General features: G+C 51.8%; 1 protein-coding gene across 19 annotated transcripts in view; it reads left to right on the top strand.

The window, feature by feature from the left end:
* The first annotated feature begins 747 nt into the window (after nt 1-747).
* EPB41 (erythrocyte membrane protein band 4.1) overlaps nt 748-20,039 on the top strand; it is a 174,559-nt gene continuing 155,267 nt past the window's right edge. For 12 of the 19 annotated variants that reach the window (XM_070260585.1, XM_070260579.1, XM_070260575.1 and 9 more), the window contains exon 1: nt 756-912. The gene's annotated coding sequence lies outside the window, so the exon portion shown is untranslated. Of the gene's footprint in view, nt 913-20,039 lie in introns of all 19 variants that reach the window. The other 7 variants (XM_070260605.1, XM_070260599.1, XM_070260597.1 and 4 more) reach the window with 3 other exon arrangements.

Below are 20,039 nucleotides of genomic sequence, written 5' to 3'. Positions count from 1 at the left end.
CTATGATCCTATGGTTCTGTGATTCCTTTGCTTGAGATCTGCCCTCTGTGTGGGCAGAAATCCTAGAGGGCAGATTTGGCCTTTATCTTAGGGGGAGCTTTTGAAGTCTCAGGACTTCAAGAGGTCAGCCTGTGAGGTGGTGAGTTTCCTGTCATTAGAGGTATGCAAGCACAGGTCTGAAATGAGGTAGAGTGAGGAGGGGACTTGGACCAGGACCATGTAAGCCCCCTCCTGATGGGATGGACCATCAGGAAAGGCTAAGTCGCGGAGAAGAGTGGCAAGAGGGGGATGAGAGAAACCAGAAGTCACATTCACTGAATGCCACCTACTGTGTGCCAGACCTGTGCTTGGCACTTAACACATATCGCTAATTCTCAGGAAAACATTGTAAGATTTATAGTTGAGGAGACTTGGATTCAGCGAAGTGACTTGTTCAGAGTCACTTCCCTGGGTCCACTACAACCAACTCCCTTCCTACCTCCCTTCCTGACCTTAGGGGCAGCACCACGTGGCAAATTGCATCATACTTCTGCCACATGACGTCAGAGACCACATCAGCCATTCCAGGAACTCCTGCCCAACCTTCCCTTGACCCCTCAGGTCGACACCAGGCTGCCCAGTGTTAGGCTTCCAAATCAGGCCTCACCTGCAGCCCCCGCCCCTTCCCGGTTGCGACGCTCTCACTTCTGGTCTCTGTCCTCCCCGAACCCGCCCTGCCGATTGGCAGTTGCCTACACCAATCAGAAGGCCGCCCGGGTCGGGGGCGGGGCCTCACGCCGGAGTTGCCCTGTCAGTGCAGGTGGAGGCCCCCGGCCGGGCAAAGTGGCAGGAACCTCTTAAAGGGCGAGAGCGGCGGAGCGCGAGGACGCGGCCCGGCCCGGCCCGGCCAGGTCCCCTCCGGGTCCGGCCCAGGTGAGCCTGGACCGCCTAGGGGGCGACCCCGAGTGCCCGGGAGGGACGGGTTGGGCGACAGATGGACCCACTCCCAAAGGCCCGGGACGTCCCGGTAGTGGAGAGACCAAGGTCTAAGGGTCAGGGAAGGGGGTGTTTGGGGTCCCGGGTTCCAAAGTCCGAACCAGGGGTCCAGACGGGCCTGGGTGTCTCGAAGTTCAGGGTGCAGGGAGGGGCACCGGCGACAGGAGACGAGGTCCAGGAGCTCGGGTCCGGAGCTGGTCCCGAGCTGGACTCTTGCCTCTGGTGGCGCCAGCCGGCCCCCGGCCTGTGTGGGGCGGGGGTCCCGGGTTCGGGTCCCACGGGCGGGTCTCTGCGGAGTGGTGCAGCCGAAGGGCCCCCAGCCCCGCCCTGTCGGCCCCGCATGCTCCTGCCGGGCCGCCGCAGCGGGAGGTGTTCCCCGGGCCCTGAGCCCCGCGCCCCGCTCCGGCCCTTACGTAACTGACTTTGAGTTTCCGGACCGAGGGACCCACGAGCTGGGGCGCCGGCTTTGTCCCCCGGGGTGGCCCTCCCGTCGCCGCCCCAGCCCCACACGCTCCCTTCCAGGCTTGGTCTAGGGACTTCCATCTGTCTCTGGTCTCCCGGGTCTCTCCGACGGTGTCGAGTTCCTTCTTGCTCTCATCCCCCGGATTCCCTGTGTCTTTCATATCTCGTCTCTGTGTGGCCCAGTCTCTCCCTGTCCCTGTCCTCTGTTTTTCTCCAAGAGTTTTCTCGCCTTCACCGACACTTTCCGGCAGACCCCACCTTTTTGGGGTAGGACGGGAGTTCTTCCCTCCAGCAAATTGGAGGTGGGGACTTGTCCAGACAGACCCCAGCCCAAGCTTGCCCCGGAAGCGAGGAGGGGAGGACTATCCTGGTAGGGTTGGGGGAGGTTATTCCAAGGCCTGCAGCTTCCCTTGGGGAGGGAATGGCCGAATGTGATCCCTCGAGTTCCTGGACTCGGGCTGAAGGCAGCCTCTTCTCTGCTTCTGGAGCCCTTTCTCCAGAAGGAGGAGGCTTGGGGAGAGCCTGGCTGGGGCTGATGCTTAGCGCAGCGGGGCGTCTCTGTGAGAACTGCCTAGTGGCAGGTCAGGGTCAGATCCTCAGCTACTGAAGGGGAGAGGGAGGGGCCAGCGCACTGGCAGAGCCCCAGAGGTTTCAGCAAGCTCCCCACCTTCACCCCAGTTACAGGCGCCGGGGCTGGTCTTGGCAGGAGGCTGAGGGTGGGGAGGGGATCACCAGGAGGAGGCCAGAGGACTTTTGCCAGGGGGGTGGGGGAGCGGAGATAGAAGTGACAGACTGTCAGGTCTAAGCAGCACCTACTGGGGTCACTCCCTGCCTTCAAGGCCCTTCTGAGTATCGGAGAGACAGACACCTCAGAAATAACTCCTGTCCCCTGCTGCTGTCGGGTACATGTAAACAAGGTGTTAGCAGCCCTGAGGTGGGAATTATTCTGACTAGGGATGGGGGAGGAGAGACTTTGCAGAGGGAGCTGGAAGGCTTGGGAAGAAGGGGACCCAGAAGCTGCAGGGAGAGGAGGAGAGGAGGGAGGGAAGGGGATATCGGTGCCCTGTAGGCTTTGCATGCAGCAGAACTGGGTTTGAATCCTGGCCCTGCCACTTCCTTACTGTGTGACCTTGCATGAGTTACTTCATCTCTCTGAATCCCCGGTTCCTTAGTCAATAAACCTGACCTTACAGACATTAGCAGAATCAAATGAGGTAATGAGAGTGCAGTGACCAGAATGATAGCTGGTCTGGGAGCAGGCCAGTGGAGGATGTTTCAAGAAGGGAATGGGGTGGGGAAGCCCTGAGGTTCCCTCTGTGTATATAGGAGAGTCAGGCAGGGCCTGCCAGATCCCAGTAATGTGGGATGCAGGTGGAGTATCTGGGTGTGTGGGTGACACTCAGTGAGGTGAGGAGGCCCCACAGCCGTCTGTCTCCTGATCGGCCCATCCCTGCATTATCTAGACCAGGCTGGCCTCCCTCCTGTAGGCCCCTGGTGCCAATAGAAGCTCCCAGGGCTCCTGGGCTGCCTCACTCCTGAGGCAAGTGGGGGTGGGGCCCCTGGCAGGGCAGGGCAGGGCCAGCACCCCCTCTGCAGGGTGGACCCTGGCCAGGAGCCTGGCTGGCTGTGCTGGGCAGGAACATCCCCGCCTGGCTGGGAAGATGCTGACGCTGTATAGGCCTCTGGAGGCCCAGAGCTCTGCTGGCTAGAGTCGGGCTCAGCTGATGGGACCTGGGCTGCAGGGTGAAATGGAGGCGGGAGGTGGGGGTGGGGGTGGGGGCTGGGAGGAAGGGAGATGCAAGGAGAGACCCCTGGGGGTGGAGCCTAATCAAAGCTGTGGAACCAGAGCGGAATTTCATGGGGTTATACCCCAAACCCTTCCTGAGCACCTACTGTGTGCCATATACAGGTTTGCTAGCCAATGAGCTAAATAGGATACCGACGAAAGGCTCACCATAGAGGTCATGGTGGCCTGAGATTTGTTGGGGGTTTGCAGAGTGAATCTTTATGATAGTCCTCTGGGGGGTGGGGCATTCAGAATTTCCCCAGGGCCTGAAATTCCATGTTTATTAAAGGGGGCAGGATTCCACTCCCTTTTTGTCCGCTGGCCAGTCTCTTTTCTCCCTGGGTCTCAGGTTCTCCTTCTGTGAAGCGAGAAGGGGAGAGGAGCCTAGAGTCTCTGAAGGTCTTCCAGCCCCCGTTACTATAGCCTCCAGGACCTGGTTTGGGACTTAGTCCACCTCCTACCCTCACCCCATATGACTGGGAGGGGAGAGAAGGGAGCAAGGGCAAGGCTGAAGTGACGGGCCCCCAAGGGCTGTTCGTGGCCTGTATTTTCTAATCACAATTAGAGCTGCACCTACTGTGCACAGTGCTCTGTGCTAAGCCTTTAATATGCAGCATTGACTAACGTAGTCCCTAAAACCTCCCGAGGGAACTGTATTGTCCCTATTTCACAGGAGTTCAGGGAGGTGAATCGACTTGACCAAAGCCACACAGCTAGGAAGTGGCTGGGCTGGGATTGGAACCTGGGTCTGACTGACCCCAAAGCCCAAACTCAGCTAAAAGGGGAGTTTCCACCCTGCAGGTGCTGTGCACCCACTGTGGAACCTGCCTGACCCCTGCTGGGTGAGCCCTGAGCTCGGGGATATTCAGGCCGGGGAGCGGGGGGGACAGGCTGTGTGGGTGCCCACTGGGCCCAGGATGGGGGAAAGGTGCAAGAGCTGGGCACTGAAAGGCAACTTTGGACCTCCGTTTCTCCATCTGTAAGACATGGGTTCTAGCCGTTGAGTGCAGACATTCCTTGGCCTGTAGTTTTGTGGCTGAAGTTGGCGATGAGGTAAAAGGTTAGAGGCGGGGTCGGGGAGCAGAGGCCAAACCTGGGGAGGAAGAGTTTGGGTCAGGGACAGCTCGGATCCTGGGCTGGCTGTTTGACCACTATTTCAGATGAAGGGCCTGAGATTGGAGAGGTCCAAAGGCTTGTCTGGGGCTGTGCAACGAGTACTGTAGAGACTGAAGGGAAAAAAGTAAGAGAAGACCTGGAGACCAAAACACAGGTGGACGCCAGTTGGAATCCTGGCTGGACCACTTAACTAGGCCTGGAGATAGGAAGTGACGCAGCCAAGAAGTCCCTTCGCCTCACTGTCCTCAGCTGTGAAATGGGAATAGTAATCATTTTGCCTTTGTCCACTTCCGGGGTTATTATGAAGGGCAAAGGAGATGAGGCACTTGTGGAAGCAGGTGTGAATGTGGGTGCTAGTTATTTTTCAGTCCAAAGCCGCAGTTCTGGGTGTGTGTTTGTGGGAGAGGGCACTTCCTGACAGCCCCTCTGCTGAGATGCTCTACCATGGGGTGTGCTGGAGAACAGCCCTATGAACAGCACCACCATTTATTGAGTAATTACTATGCCCCAGGCACTGGGCTCAGAGCTTCACCTCTCATTGTCTCCTTTAATCCCTACTTTGTCAGGTAGGTGGTGGCCTGACCCACACTGGGTCCCTCCAGAACCCATGCCTACAGCCCCCTGTAATAATGGTAGCTAACCCTTACGAACAGTTTACTGTTTGCCAAGCATTGTGCAAAATGTTTTACATATATTAACTCATTTAATCCTCACAACAACCCTGGAGGTGGGTACTAATGCTATCCCCATTTTACAGATGAGTAATTGAGGCACAGAGAAGTTAAGAAACTGGCCCAGTGTCAGAAAGCTAGTGAGTGGTAGAGCTGGGGTTTGAACCAAGTTCTTAAATCTCCTCCTTGAAGCGCTCATCACAGTTGTCGGTTATTATTTATATGATTGCCTGCTCACTGCACTGTAGGCTCCATGAGGGCAGGGGCCATGTCTGTCTTCTTCAGACCGTGTCCCCGATACCAGGCACAGAGCAGGCACTCAGTTAATATTAGTCCACGGTGGGCTGGGCCCTGGGAGGCCTGCTGAGCTCAGGGTGGATTATCAGATTATCAGACTGCTGATTAAGAGGGTGTCTGCCCTAGCAGAGCCCCAGGGACAGAGGGAGGGCAGCTTTTCCCGGCTAGGCCAGGCTCAGGCCAAAGAGGGACCCCAAAGAGCTGTTTGTTGATTGTGCTTGTGTCTCACTGCTGTCCTTTGCTTCCATGTGCCACTGTGGCGATGGCTCCATGGCTTCCCTCTTACTGGCTGCGTGATCCCGACGGCTGCTCCTGGGTGAGTACCGGTTTGGCTAAATGACTGAGGCATGGGCTCGATTCTCATGCATATCCTTTGGCTCTGAGGCCACTAGGAGGTGTAAGGGAGGCCCGGGGTGGGGGTGGAAGAAGGGAGGGAGGGCACTCTGAAGTTAGGATCCTACCACAACCAGCTGACCTCTCTCCAGCCGCTTAATACACTGATGTGGTGATTTTTGGGTCACGTGATACAAGGCAAAGGTCTTTGGGGCCAGACTGGTCCGGAATAGAATGCTTATTCTGCCACTTGGAGCCGGGTGGCTCTTTGCATCTCAGTTTCGCATCTGTAAAATGGGAGTGTTAACACCTGCCTGACACAGGTATGTTCGCGCTTTTCTTCACGTAAGCCCCACGAGGGCAAGGATTTTTGTTCATCTGTTTACTGCTGTGTGCCCAGCACCAGGGGTGTAGTGGCACGTAGTAGGTGCTCAGTGAATATGTCTGGATGAATGGACGTCTTTATTCATTCAGTGCCACTCTGCCCCATCAGTGTGCTTTATAGTGGATTAAATGGCTAATGGATATAAAGTGCCCAGCATCATGGGGGCTCAGCGGACGTGAGTTCCCTCTTTGCTCGCTGGACTGTGAGTGCCTTGGGGGCCAGGGCTCTGTTCAGTGAGCTCTGGGCCCTCTGAACTGCGGGCGGGGCCATGTACCAACCCCATCAATCAGCAGAGATAGGGGCCCAGGCAACTGGACTCCAGGCCTCTGCTTAGAACTGGGAGGGTGTGGCAGAGCCTCTAGGTTCCATGGAAAGAAGGGGCTGCTGGGGAGGCCCCGGGGCTGATGGCGGGGCAGGGTGAAGAGGGATCTGCCTCCCAGTACTGCCACTTTCCTAGCTGTGTGACTTTGGACAAGTCATTTACTTCTCTGAGTCTTGGAGACCTCATCTGCCACATGCATATGATAATACTTCCCCCACACGGGCGAGGGAAAGAGCCCATAAGAAGTGCCCAGCAGAGGGCCCTGCGTGGTAATTGTTGGTTTCCTCCTAGTCCTGGGCTCATTCTGAGAGGGTAAAGTGTCCCTCTTTTTGGCTCCTTTCTCCTACTTTTAACTTCACATCCAGCTAGGACTTGAATCCAGAAGTCAGGAGCCACAGACTCCCCAGCGGGCTGGCCAGGGCCCTGGCACAGGGCTGGGCTCTGCCCAGTGCGGAAGTGGTTCAGTGGAGGTCCCAGCTTGGCTATTCTTTTGCTGTGTGACTTGATTCAGGAACCCACCTTCTCTGGGCCTCCATTGCCTCACCTGTAAAATAGGGTTAACAGAGGACACTTTTGAAGAATTGTGTAGTGTGCAAATGGGTGGATTAGGCATTATTATCGCCATTACTATTTGGGTCTGGCTGAGGAGGCTCAGGGAGGGCCCTGGAGAATTACATCTCATCTCGGCCTAGAGATCCTGAGAGTTTCTGGTCATCATATGTATTATTGCCATTTATGGGATGTTTCTTATATGCTGGGCTGGTTTTTATATGCTATTTTAAATGCATTATCTCATCTGGTCCTCCCAGTGACCCCGGCATTATGGCCCCTGCTTTATGGATGCAGCAACCGGTGCTGAGTAAATCAAGTGAGTTACCCAGAGTCATATAGTTACTTAGGAGTGGAGCTGGGACTCAGACCCAAGTCTGCTCACCCCAGGGCCCAAAGTCTTAGTGTGAAACTCTCTTCTCTCCCTCAACGAGACAGAGACTGTGTCTGAGTCTTCTCCGTCCATCTCCAACACCAGGCACAGGGCTGGTGGGGACTACTGGACTGTTTGCTGAATACACACACACACACACACACACACACACACTGCTCTCCCACCCAGGCCTGGTGCTCTAAGAGGCTTAAAGAGAGGAGACAATAGAAAGCAGGAGAAGGCCAGCACAGTGGTTGAGAGTCAGACAGACCTGGCTTTGAATCCCGTATCTATTGCTTACGAGTTGTGTGACCTTGGGCAAGATATTTAACCTCTTGGAGCCTTAGTTTCCCTACGTGTAAAATGGGGATAATGAAAGAACCTATGTGGCTCCTAGAGTTCTTGTGAGGGTTAAATAATGCATATGAGGCACATGGTGAGGACTCAATGACAGTAATTATTATTGTTATTATTATAATTGTGAGTATTATTTTGGGATTACAAAGATATCCCTCTTGGGACAGTGGAGACCAGGTCCAGGAGAGGCCAGCTGAGGACAGGCGAGTAGCAACCTAGTCTGACAGGTTCGGAAAGGCACCCGTAGGGTGACGGGAGGGAGGAGGCATCTCAGAAGTAAGGATGTACCTCCCTTTCCTAGTCATCTGCTTTCCTGCATACCCACTCTGTGCCAGGCCCCATGCTGGGCCTGGGGCACAGAGATGAATCTGTGTGGTCTCTGCCCCCGCCCCTTCCGGGAACTCAGTCTATTTGGGGAGGACACAGAAACCACCCACTCCACCTTTGATCGATGCACTGAAGTGTGAACTGTGACTGTCTTCTCAGGCAAAGACCAGGAGGAAGGGAATTCCTGTGGAAGGAACTGCTTTGCCAAGGTGCAGAGCCACGACCTGCACTTGGGGGAAAGCGGCTGGGGAGACAGGCTCAGGAGAGTTAGGGGGACCTGACCCGGAGCTGTGGGGAGCCGTCAGATATGAAGCAGGGGGATGACATGGTCAGCCTTGTATTTTGGGGGAACCCCATGGTGTGGAGGGCTAAGGTCAACTCTCTAGGTGAGAGATGCTAGATGTGGGGCCTGGGACCGAGCCGTGGGGTGGGCAGCGGTGGGAGGGAGGTTCATTTAGGAGGCAGAGGCAGCCGACTGTGCCAGTGGACTGGACTGGGCTGGCAGGAGACGAAAGAGGTGAGAGTGAGGTCTTGGGGGCTGGAGGGGCTGTGGCCTGCCGGGGTCTCTGGCTGAGGGACATATCTGAGAGGAGAAACCAGAGCTGGGTTGGGAGCTAAAAGCCGCCAACCTTTGGCCTCAGCTGCCCCAGGCAGCAGCTGTGTCTGAGCTGGACACTGAGACAAGGCCTCTGGTCACCAGGGCCCATGCCCCCCACTCTTGTCTTGGGGGTCCCTTGTGGTGACCCTGGCTGGGTCTGGCAGGAATAAGAGCCAGGCGGGGGCTGTGTGGTACAGAGAAGCCCTGGGTTCTAGCCCTCCCAGTGTCACTGGCTTCTGGAAGTCACTTCCTCTCTCTTGCCCTCCTTTTCCTCGCCTTGAGAATGAGGATGAGAAAACCTGTTTTGCCTGCCTCAAAGATTAAGTGATCAAATGCAATTGGAGACAATAAATATTTATTGAGCGCTGACTGTGTACTAGGTTCTAGGGGCACAAAGATGACTCAGACAGGGTTCCTACCCCTCAGGAAGCATGAAGCACTTCAGAGTGAGCCCAGCCTAGCAAGCGGTTAACCCTTTCTAGGCATCAGGGAAAGAGATAGCTAAGCTGGGATTTGAAGGATAAATAAGAACTCTCTAGATGAGCAGTGGAGGGAATAAATTTCTAGGCATAGGGAACAGCATTTGTGAAGGCCTGGACCTATATAATGTGTTCAGAGTATGAAGTACTGTAGTTTGGTGTGGCTGGAGCATAAAGGGAGAGGAAGGCGGTGATGGGAGATGAGGCTGGACAGAGAAGGGGTGCCCAGAACATGCAGGGCTTTGGGGACAGTCACTTTGGAGATGATCACTTGCTACCTTCTCCTTCCTGCACCCTCAGAGCTGCGTGTTCTCCTCATGGAGACCGCTTGGGCCCTTTCCACCCTGCTCCTCTCCCACTTTCCCTCCTTGTTCCCTTCTCACCCCGACCCTTGTCTGACCCAGTGGCTGCCTCTCTCAGGAGTCTGTAGCCTGGGTTTCCTGCCAGCTCTGCCACTTGTAAGTTGTGTGGCCTTCAGTCACCTGCCCTCTCTGCACCTCAGTTTCCACCTCAGTAAAAAGGGGACAGCAGGCCTTCCTCACAGGGAAGGCGGAGTCTTCAGTGAGCTAATCCCCACAAATGGCCTTGCCCAATGTCCACATGTCATGGGCACCCATAACAGGGAGCTCCAATTACATCATCGCTATTTGGACTTCTTGGTCTCCTTGGTCCCACCCACTCGCTTCCCCTGCCTCTCCTGGCAGCCCGCTCTGGCCAACAAAGGAAGGAAAGGATTAAGAAATAAGCCCAAATCTCCAGAGGGGTCCTGGCCCACTGCCGAGCTTGCTCCCTCCTGCCCCTTGCCCACCTTGGCCTCAGGCCCAATGACACTCAGCCTTGAGTGGGGCTGGGCTGGGCTCCCCCCAACTCCTCACCCCAGGGGCCCCTCCCTAGCTGGAGCCCAAAGCCAGCAGCAGCTTTGAAACAGGGATATATATTTTGAAAATATGTGGCTTTATTTTTTCCCCCTGGAAGCTGATAATCAGTCCTTTTTTTCTGAGTGACTGGGATAAGAGTGTGATGTCCTGTCTCTGTGGGAGGCCCCATAGTCTGGGCAGAACTGGATCCCTGAGCCTCCTGGATTTTACAATAGAGGCTAGTGACCAAGTCCCTTTTGCTATAGATGTGGGAACCTCAAATCAGAGCAGGCGGCTGTTGGTGCAAGGTCACGCAGCAGGAGCCCAGGTCTCCAGTCCCTGTTTGAACTGTCCTATGAATGTTTGTGATGTGGTGACCTTGGCTGTCACTTATCTTCTCTGACCCTCAGTTTCCCCTGCTGTAGAAGGGGGTTAATTTTACTGTGAGGATTGGCAATAGTGTAGATAAAGCACTTAGTCCGTGCTCAGCACTCCGAGTCCTCAATGGTAGGTAGCTACTGTTCTTTTTTTTTTTTTTTTTTTTTGAGGAAGATTAGCCCTGAGCTAACATCCGCTGCCAATCCTCCTCTTTTTGCTGAGGAAGACTGGCCCTGAGCTAACATTCGTGCCCATCTTCCTCTACTTTATATGTAGGACGCCTGCCACAGCATGGCTTGATACGTGGTGCGTAGGTCTATGCCGGGGATCTGGATCAGTGAACCCTGGGCTGCTGAAGCGGAACGTGCGAACTTAACCACTGTGCCATGAGGTGGCCCTGCTACTGTTCTTGCTATTATAACTGCTGCATCTAAGAACCTTCCGCTCTACCTCTTTCTAGTCTAGGAACTTGGAGTATTTGATACGGTATCTTGTTGAACAAATGACACCTCTTAAACCAGTTTTAAAGCCAGAGGCTCAGCATCTTTTACCCCACCCCCCACTTCCCTTCTTCTACTTGGCTGGAACACTCTGGCCTCACCCTCGGCCTGGTTTTGGCCCCTGCCCCCAGCCCATCTCTGCCCTCCTGGTGCCAAGCCTGCATGGTCTCTCTTCCAGGAGCCCCACGAGGGCAGGGTTGCCCTTCTGCAGCCTCCTCTGATCAAATGCCACTGCAGGCACTTTGGCAACATGGAGGGTCAGAAGGGTCCTGCGTTACCCAGGCAGAGGCTGAGGGGACAGACGGGGACTGTGAGCTCCCTGGAACCATCCTCAGGGAGCTAGGACAACACTAAGACTTTTGCAGAGGCCAGGAAATAGGCCTAGAGGAGAAAACCTGGTCCACAGCCCAAAATGTGGTAGAGTAGAAGGAATACCAGACTGGGGCCGGAGGGCTGCGTCCCTCCCTGCTCTTCACGCTGGTAGAGTTTGGGCAAATCACTTGCCCTCTCTGAGCCTCCCATTTTCTGACTTACAAAAGGAAGGGGATGCACCGATGTCAGAAGTTTCTACTAATATTAGAGGATTAAAGGAAGGATTTGGGAGCCAACAGACCTCGGTTTAAATCTCAGCTTCACCACTTACCAGCTGTGGGACCTCTAGCAAGTTGTTTAACCTCAGTGAGCTTCAGTTTTTTCCCTTATAAAGTGGGAAATATATTAGCCTTTTCTCATAGGATGACTTAAGGGCTAAATGAGATAATTTGGTAAAATGCTCCGTCGATAGCCAGCACGTTGGAATTATTGCTGTTGTTAGTCTACGATTAGTAGAAACAAGAAGAAATCAGTCAAGGCCGGTCAGAAAACAGTTCATTGAGAGGGCAGGGCTTAAGAAATATACAGGATTCATTCATTCATTCATTCACTGAACAAATATTTAGGACTTGCATAGACAGGACATAGAGAAGAGGAGCAAGGAGGCACCAGAAAGCTGGGCTCAAAAAGCCCCACCCATTCTAGCTGTGTGATGTGGGATCAGTTACTTTTCTTCTTTGGGTCTCACCCCCTCATCTGTCAAATGGTGAGAATAGGGAGCATAATCCTTATCTCCAGAGTTGTCCTAAGGCTTAAGAGAGTTCAAATACACAGTGGGCGATCAGTTTGTGTCTGATTCCTTTCCTCTCCCAGCTCTGTTAATGACTGAATCTATGATCTCAGGCAAGTCCTTGAATATACTAGGCCTGCTTCCACCCCAGGGTCTTTGCACTTGCTGGTCCTTTGGCCTGGAACACTCTACCCCTGAACACTTTCATGACTTGTCCTCTTATGTCCTTAATTTTTTTTTGTTTTGTTTAAATGTCAGCTTCTCAGTAAGGTCTTTCCTGACTATCCCATTTAAAATTCTAATACCCTTTCCCGCCACAACACCCACAGTCCCTATCCTCCTTCACAGCTTATTTTTCTCCGTAGCACTTATCACTCTCTGACGTACTATATTTTATTGAATACTTTTTTGTTGTTTGTCTCCCCCTATTGGAATGTAAAGCTCAAGGATGACGGTGATCTTTTTCTGTCTTGTTCAGGGTTATGTCCCCTGTACCTAGAAGAGTGTGTGGCTCATAGTAGGTGCTCAATGAATATTTGTGGAGTGAATTAACGAATAAATGAAGCCTTTTCTTTCTGGGTAGCACTGTGCTGAGCACATAGTAGATTCTTGATAAATAACTGTATGAGTGGTCATCATCCTCTCCATTTGCCAGATAATACTTTGGCTGAGTCAACCCTGAAGCCCTTTTGCTTCTAGCATTTTCTGCCAGGGCATCAGTTTCGGTTGGAGTGCCCAAATCTTTTGTTCCTGAGCCTGCGCTATGCAGAATTTCTAGTTGGGGCTGTTTGGCTGTTGGGCCCACAGTAGTTATTATGTCATTCTTCGTAATTAGCAGTTAGGCCCAGAGGATCGAGCTTTTTGTTTTTCAGCAGAAATCACAGCAGAGAGTGTGCCAGCCAGTGGGGGCCAGGCCTAGAGTAGCTTCCTCTGCAACTCCCCACTTCCCAGCTGCGGGTCCCTGGCTGAGGCAGGCCAAGGCAGAGGTGCCCAACGCTAGGGGCACCCGGGTAACCAGCTCAACTGCTGTCTTCCCCAGGCAGCATCCTGCCAAGTTTCTCCTCCACACCCTCAGCTCTCCAGCCTGACCCAGTAGAGAGGAGGTTCCCCATCCCCCTGGGGGAGCTAGGTATAAGTTTCAAAATGTCCAGTGGACGGGGCATTTTCTGATGCTCAGGCTTCAGTATTATGGTTGGAGAAAATAACCCTGGCTTTAAGACTCAGGAACCCAGGTTCAAGTCCCTGCTTAGCTGCTTGGTTGCTGGGTCACCTTACGCACATCACTACCTCTCGGGCCTCAGCTTTCTCATCTGTCAGACAGAGATCAAGACACCTGCTTGGCCTCACGGGGGAAGAGAGGCAGGAAAGTGTAGCAGGCAAAGGATAGGGTTCTGGAGTCAGGCACACCTGGCTTCCCAACTATGCCCCTTCCTAGCTGTGTGACATTCAGCAAATTGCCTCACCTCTGTGACTTCAGTTCCCAAAACTATAAAATGGGATTAAAATAGTACCCACTCCATAGGATTGTCATGAGAACGAAATAAGAGAACGCAAGTGAAGTACCTAGGGACATAACGTGCACACTATCCATCTTTGCTGGTATTATTATAATGATCGTCATGGAAATGCAGGCCATGTATAAACTGTCAGAAGAGTCCCAGCACTAAAGCAGGTAGATGTTGGTTTGAATCCCAACTCTGACACTTACTAGCTGGGTGTTCTTGGTTTTTTACTTCTCTGAGACTCTACTTCCTCATCTGTAAAATGGGAATTATAATCAGACCTGCCTCAAGGTGCTGTCTTGAAGGTTTAGAGACATATGACATATAAAGTACTTGGAACAGTGGTTGGCCCATTTTATAGATAAGGAAGAGAGAAGAAGTGACTCGCCTGAGCTCACAGAGCATCTCAGTGGTGGAACTTTGATCTGAACCCCGGTCTGCCTGCCTGGAAAGCCCACATTCTGTTTACCTCTTTTTGCCTTCACGCATGTATGGGATGATGGTGATTGTTCTTACTGTTGCTGGACTCATTCGTTCCGTGATCCCCAGTGCCCACACAGGGGAGGTACGCCATAAATGCTTGTGGGATGAAAAAAGGAGGGACCAGCGTGTCCTCACTTCCAGGGACGATTTTTTGGGGGGCTGAGGATTTTTTCTGCTTGGTTGACAGCAGATTTGAAATAAAAATCATGCTCAGGGCAGGTATGGGCTTTGTAATCTGCAGAACCCTTCTGTACATAATTTGATCCCTTTGGCTAAGTGCGAGACATCCTGGGAAGGCACTGCCACCTCCATGGGACTGGTAAGGAAATGGGAGCCCAGAGAGAGTGTTATGGATTGGATGTTGTGTCCCCTCAAAACTCATCTGTTGACGCCTTAAACCCCAATGTGGTAGTATTTGGAGATGGGGCCTTTGGGAGGCAATTAGGGTAAGATAAGATCCTGGGAGAGGGGCCCTCATGGTGGGATTAGTGCCCTTATAAGAAGAGACACCAGAGAGCTCCTTCTCTCTCTGCCACGTGAGGACAGAGCAAGCAGATGGCTGCCTGCAAGCCAGGAAGAGAGCTCTCACCAGAATCTTGCCATCAGCCAGGGATGGGATGCTGATGATGGTTCCTATTGTTACTGGACTCATCTCATTCATTCTGTGATCCCCTGGCACTTTACCTTGGACTCCCAGCCTTCAGAACTGTGAGAAAATAAATGTCTGTTGTTTAAGCTTCCCAGTCATCGGTACTTTGTTATGGCAGCCTGAGCTAAGATAGAGAGCAAGTGACTTACCCAGCCACATAGTGAATTTATGGCAGAGCTAAGCCTAGAACTTGTTTGTAGCCATTTCTCTCTTTCTTCCCCATGGAAACACTCCCAGTCACTGAAGGCTAAGAAATTGAGACTAGTTTAATGCTAGACAAACAGCTCAGGGACTGTCCTCCCACAGCAGCTTTGGAGGATCTTGGAGCGAGTCACACCCAGCTATCTCTGGGTGTCCAGGCCCCCTGCTTCCCTATAGCCCCTCCTCAGCCCTCTCCCAGGTGAGGGTTGGGCCAGGTTGCCTTCACCAGTCTTAGAAGGGGCTCAGCTAGCTGGAGGCACTGTGTCTTTTGGAAAACCCTCTAGGCCTCCAGGGTTCCCTGCCCTGGGGAGAGAGAATTAGTGGGTTAAACTTGAGTGAGCTTTGCTGGATTAGGGTCGTTAGGCTCACTCCAGCTGGTGAGAGAGGGGATTTGGGAAAGGCCATGGGGGGCCAGATCCTTGGGTCCCCCCTGGAATGTCCCAGGGCTACAATCAGAAACAGGCACAACAGCCTTTCCCTGGGGTCCTGGGACGGATGTTGGTGTTGTTCATTCATATCATTTCCAAACTGCTTTCCTGAGAGTGATATGAAAGCAGCATGGCACAGAAGACAGTGGCATCAGACAGACCTCGTTTAAGCTGGGTGATGTTGGGCAAATCAGCTAAGCTTTCTAGGCTGTAGTTTCTTCGACTGTAATTGAGGCTGATAATACTTTGCAGGCTTGCTGTGAGGCTGAATGCAGTGAAACATATCAAGTACTTAGTACCCGCCCAGCACATAGTAAATACCTAGTACATGTAGTTGTTGTTATTTTATTATTTTATTTTTTAAGGTTTATTGATTTATTTAATTAATTTATTTTCTGAGGAACATTAGCCCTGAACTAACATCTGCTGCCAATCCTCCTCTTTTTGCTGAGGAAGAGTGGCCCTGAGCTGACATCCGTGCCCGTCTTCCTCTACTTTCTGTGTGGGACGCCTACCACAGCGTGGCTTCCCAAGCGGTGCCATGTCCGCACCCGGGATCCAAACTGGCGAGCCCCATGCTGCCGGAGGGGAACGTCCGCACTTAACCACTGCAGCACCAGGCTGGCCCCTGTCGTGTTATTTTAATGATAAATTATCCCTAAGGTCCCTTCCAGCTCAGACCTTCCTGGGTTTTATGACTGTAGAATTTAGCTTGGCCTCCAGCTTTGCAAGGGAAATGTAGCTGGACTTGGAAGAAGGCAGTGAACAGAATCCTGTCGTGGGGGTTGGAAGACTTGGGTTCAAGTCTGGGCTCTGCCACCCCTGTGCTATGTGACCTTGGGCAAGTCCTTTCTAGTTTCCAGACTCATTTCCCCATCTGCTTAAAGTTAGCAGCATGGGCTTGGTGATCGCTGAGGGCTCATCCAGTTCTAACATCTTGTGAATCGAGGGGCCTAAAGGAACACCTGAGCAGCCATCCACCGGGTCCTTTTTTACAATTTCAACTATTTTCCCCCTCTGCCCTTATTTCTTGGGGTGTGTCCACAGCAGAAAGGATGTAACTTGCCAACTCCAGCATATGTATTTTAATCACATTTAGTTTTTTGCTTTTAATGTGCACAGAAAACTTTTTGCAATGCAATTTGCTTAATGCAATTTTTGTAAGCACAGTGCACTGGATCAAAGAGGTCAAACCATGCTCTGTGTTTTCAAATATGAAAGGCAAGCTTTTGTATAAAAGTACTGCATCTGCTGATTTCTTTTGCTTTTATCTCTGAAATGACCAGAACAGGCAGCCTTGTGTGCTATAATTTAAAAAATATGCCGCAGTCAATGCATCCTAAAAAAATAGTCATGGGTATGATTTAGATAAAAGGATGTTTGTTAAGTATCATATAAGAGAGAAAAATGGGAAATTATCTAAATGTCCAACAACAGGTTTAACTAAATTATGGTATATCCACTTGAGAGCACTGTGAAAAATGATGACTCAGTTGTTCACAATATATTGTTAGGTAAAAAAAGTCAGTTCCCAAACAATATGGACTAAATTTTTAAAAACCATTAGGTTGAACCGTATGCAATGGCTGATATTTGACCATTTTTAACCTATAAAATCAGCAGTTTCATATGACTTAATCTAAACAAAAAACGTACACGTATAAGAAAAGGTACTAGAAGAGAAGCCTTCTACCAGAATAGTGATGGTGGTTATTTCTGATTGATGGCTTTATGGTGAGTTAAATTTTTTCCTTCTTACTTAACTACATTTTCTATGAACAATTCAAGTATCACTACTAAAAATGATCCCCAGAAAGGCATCCACTGTATGAACGGTAATTCTCCTGCCCCGCTGCAGTGTGTTTGATTTATCATTTGTGTTTAAAAGGTTTAAAATGACTGCAATTTTATGGCCATGGGCAGGATGGAAAGCTCTACTCTTCGTGTACTTTTGGTACTAGGATTGGTTTTTATTCAGTAGTGACTGCTCAGAACACTTTGCTGGTGGGCCCAGCTTTTCAAAGCCCTCTTCATCTCTTGCCACCCCCTACAACAGACAAGTGTTTTCCATGAGCCCTATCACTGGGGCTTCAGGCCAGCTGTGTCCCTAATCCGCCCATGTCCCAGATTTGGGAATGGTTCAGACTCCAACTGTTCCCCCCCTCTACCCCCACGTTCTTCCAATCTCATCTCTTCCAGGTCATCGGAGGTCCCATCTACTGTCCCTGGGCTTCCCCACTGGTCAGCACCTAATTTCACCATCTAATTTCACCCTCTGCTGTACAGCTGGTGTTTGCTTTTGCTGGAGCTCAGTTTGCAATGGGGAAGGATTAGGACCCTTTCATGCCATCTTTTTTCTTTTTGTTTTTTTCCTCAGTGCCCTTGACCGCTCCAGGGGCTGACAGGCAGCTAGCAGGGCCTGTATTCCCTAGGAAGGAACAGGAGGGGTGGTGGGGGAGGCATTGGTGGGCTCAGCTGGCAGGCGGGATTGAGATGGCCCCTAGAGACCGCATCCTGGGGCTTGGAGCATGGCACAGCCGCCACCCAGATGTGAGCATGGAGCAGGCAGGGCAGGAGCTGAGTTTCTGCCTAGGAAATTAGCTTCAGAGATGGTGCTTGGGAACTTTACCCTTTGTACCCAATAGCAGCCTCTACAGGGGAAGCTGGAGTGGAATGTCCGGTTTGCAGAGGCCTCTTCTGAGAGGTCAGATGGAGTAAGGGTCAGTTCTCTGCCTTCAGATTGGGCACTGCTCATCTCCCCACCCTCTACTCGGTGGTGAGCCCAGCTACCCTCAGGCATTGGGTACTCGGCCTAGCAAGTGATGGTGTGCACCTAATTAATAACAAAAATCCCTCAACACACGGATAGCACTTTACAGTTTATGAAGCCCTTTCATCTCCAGGCTAAGAATTAAAAACCAGGACTGGAGTTCAGGTCTTTCAGATTCTAAAGCCTGTGTCACCAGTGTTTGGTGTGGTGTTGCATGGCGCTCCGAATTGGAGAGTGGTTCATGCCTGCCATCTGTCTAGCTGTTTTCTGCTAGCCCGAGAGCGCTACTTTCTTCAGGGTGATGATTATTAAATAGTACACACTCCGTGCATCCAACTGAGCCTCTTTAAGTAGGATGTGTCATTGGTTAGCACTTTATGGCATAGAGAATACTGGTTCTCATGAACCTGAATTTGCTGGATAATGTGGTGGTGGTGGTGAGCTGGCTGGTGATCGATCTTCAAGATTCATCCTTCCTGGTACCAGATTTCCAGGTCTGAGGCACAGGGGAGGTAGGGCAAAAGCTCCCCAAACCAAAAGCACAGCTGAACCTGAGGCAGGAGACCAGAGTAGTCAAGAACAGGTGTCTCACCCTGGTACACAGAATGACCTTGGCCAAGTCACTTGACTTTCCTGAGCCTCAGCTTCCTTATATATAAAATAGGGATAATTCATTTACTCGTCCAACAAATATTTATTGAGTGTGCACTGTTCCAGGAGATGAACAAGAGGGACAAATTCCCTGCCCTCCTGGCGTTTGCAGTCATGTGGGTCGAAACTGCAGCAATTTATTGAGAGGGACAATAAACAAATAAATCTATAGTAGAAAGTCAGGTAAGAGTGAGTGCCATGAAGCAAAATTAAAGCAGGGCACGCGTGTGTGAGTGGAGGCTGTTTTTGATAGGGGTGTCAGGTGGTCCTCAAGGGGTTCTTACATGTTTCAAACAGGTAATTCACATACTGTGCTCAGTTCAGTGCTGACAACAATTGAGTGCTTAACAAATATTATGTCAACCTGCTCCACACCTCTCAGTCCATAATTTCGTCTCCAAATAGCAGTAATAATTAACACTTACGTAGATCTTACATTTAGACACTGTTTTAAGCCTTGTAGATATTTTAACTCGTTTAATTCTTACAATAACTCTTATGAGGTAGGAACTGTTATCCCCTCTCATGGGGTCAGAAACAGGCACAGAGAAGGCCAAACAATTAGGGAAGGCTGGAGGCTGAGAACTGAACCCAGGTGGTCTTCCTAGGGGCTGAGCTGAGATGTGAGGGGGCTGTGATTAGATGGAGACCAGGAGACAGTCTAGCTGGCGTATACAGGCTCTGATGTCAGATTGCCTGGCTTCTTGTCCTGGTAGGTCTAAGCCTCTCTTCTTCATCTCAAACATGGGAATACCAGAAACTATCTGACCTTATAGGGACCATGCTTAAAACAAAGGCTTCTTTCTGCCAGCCTGTTCAGAGATCAGCCTGGCATGGAGTGAGAAGGGTCAAGGGGCCTCTGAAACTTCTGAAAGGAAATAAGGGCACATCAGGCAGTTGTCAGAGCAACCCAAAGTTCGGCTGCAGACTAGGCCTTGAAGCTAGGTTTTTATTATTTGGTGGGTGCCAGGGCGAAATTAGGAGACCCATAAATGCAGAAGACAGCTGAAATCTTGGCGTGGCCACAACACAGCTTCCATTTCAGGCCTTACACAGCTGCCAGGAGAGGTAAATTCTCATCGAATGTCAGGTTGGAATGGCGCCTCGAGACGGTCAAGTTAGTAGATGGAGAAACTGAGGCCCAGAAAACCTGAGTGACTTACCCAAGGTCACTGGGTGCATTAGGGGGCAGTCAGCTGGGGCAGCCTGGCAGCAACCTCGGCTTTCCCTGAGGCTTCCAAATCTCGGCCTCCCACCTGGCCCTCCTCCGGCCGGAAAGGGCCTCACCTTGGTCCGGGACACTAGAGGCCTCACTCCCCACGTGGGTGCTGCAGGGGCCAAGAACACCGGGACTCCAGAGCGGGTTCGACTTGCGCGTGCGCACACGCTGCCGGCCCCTTGCCGTTCCCCCTTTTTCCCGCCCCTCCCCTCTCCTTACCGGCCTAGGGGAGGGGGGCAGCAGGGGGCGCCCGAACTTGGCCTCAGCCA

This window comes from Equus caballus, chromosome 2 (genome assembly GCF_041296265.1).
Source record: "Equus caballus isolate H_3958 breed thoroughbred chromosome 2, TB-T2T, whole genome shotgun sequence".
NCBI classification, from domain to species: Eukaryota; Metazoa; Chordata; class Mammalia; order Perissodactyla; family Equidae; genus Equus; species Equus caballus.
This window is presented reverse-complemented; position numbering and strand designations above follow the sequence as displayed.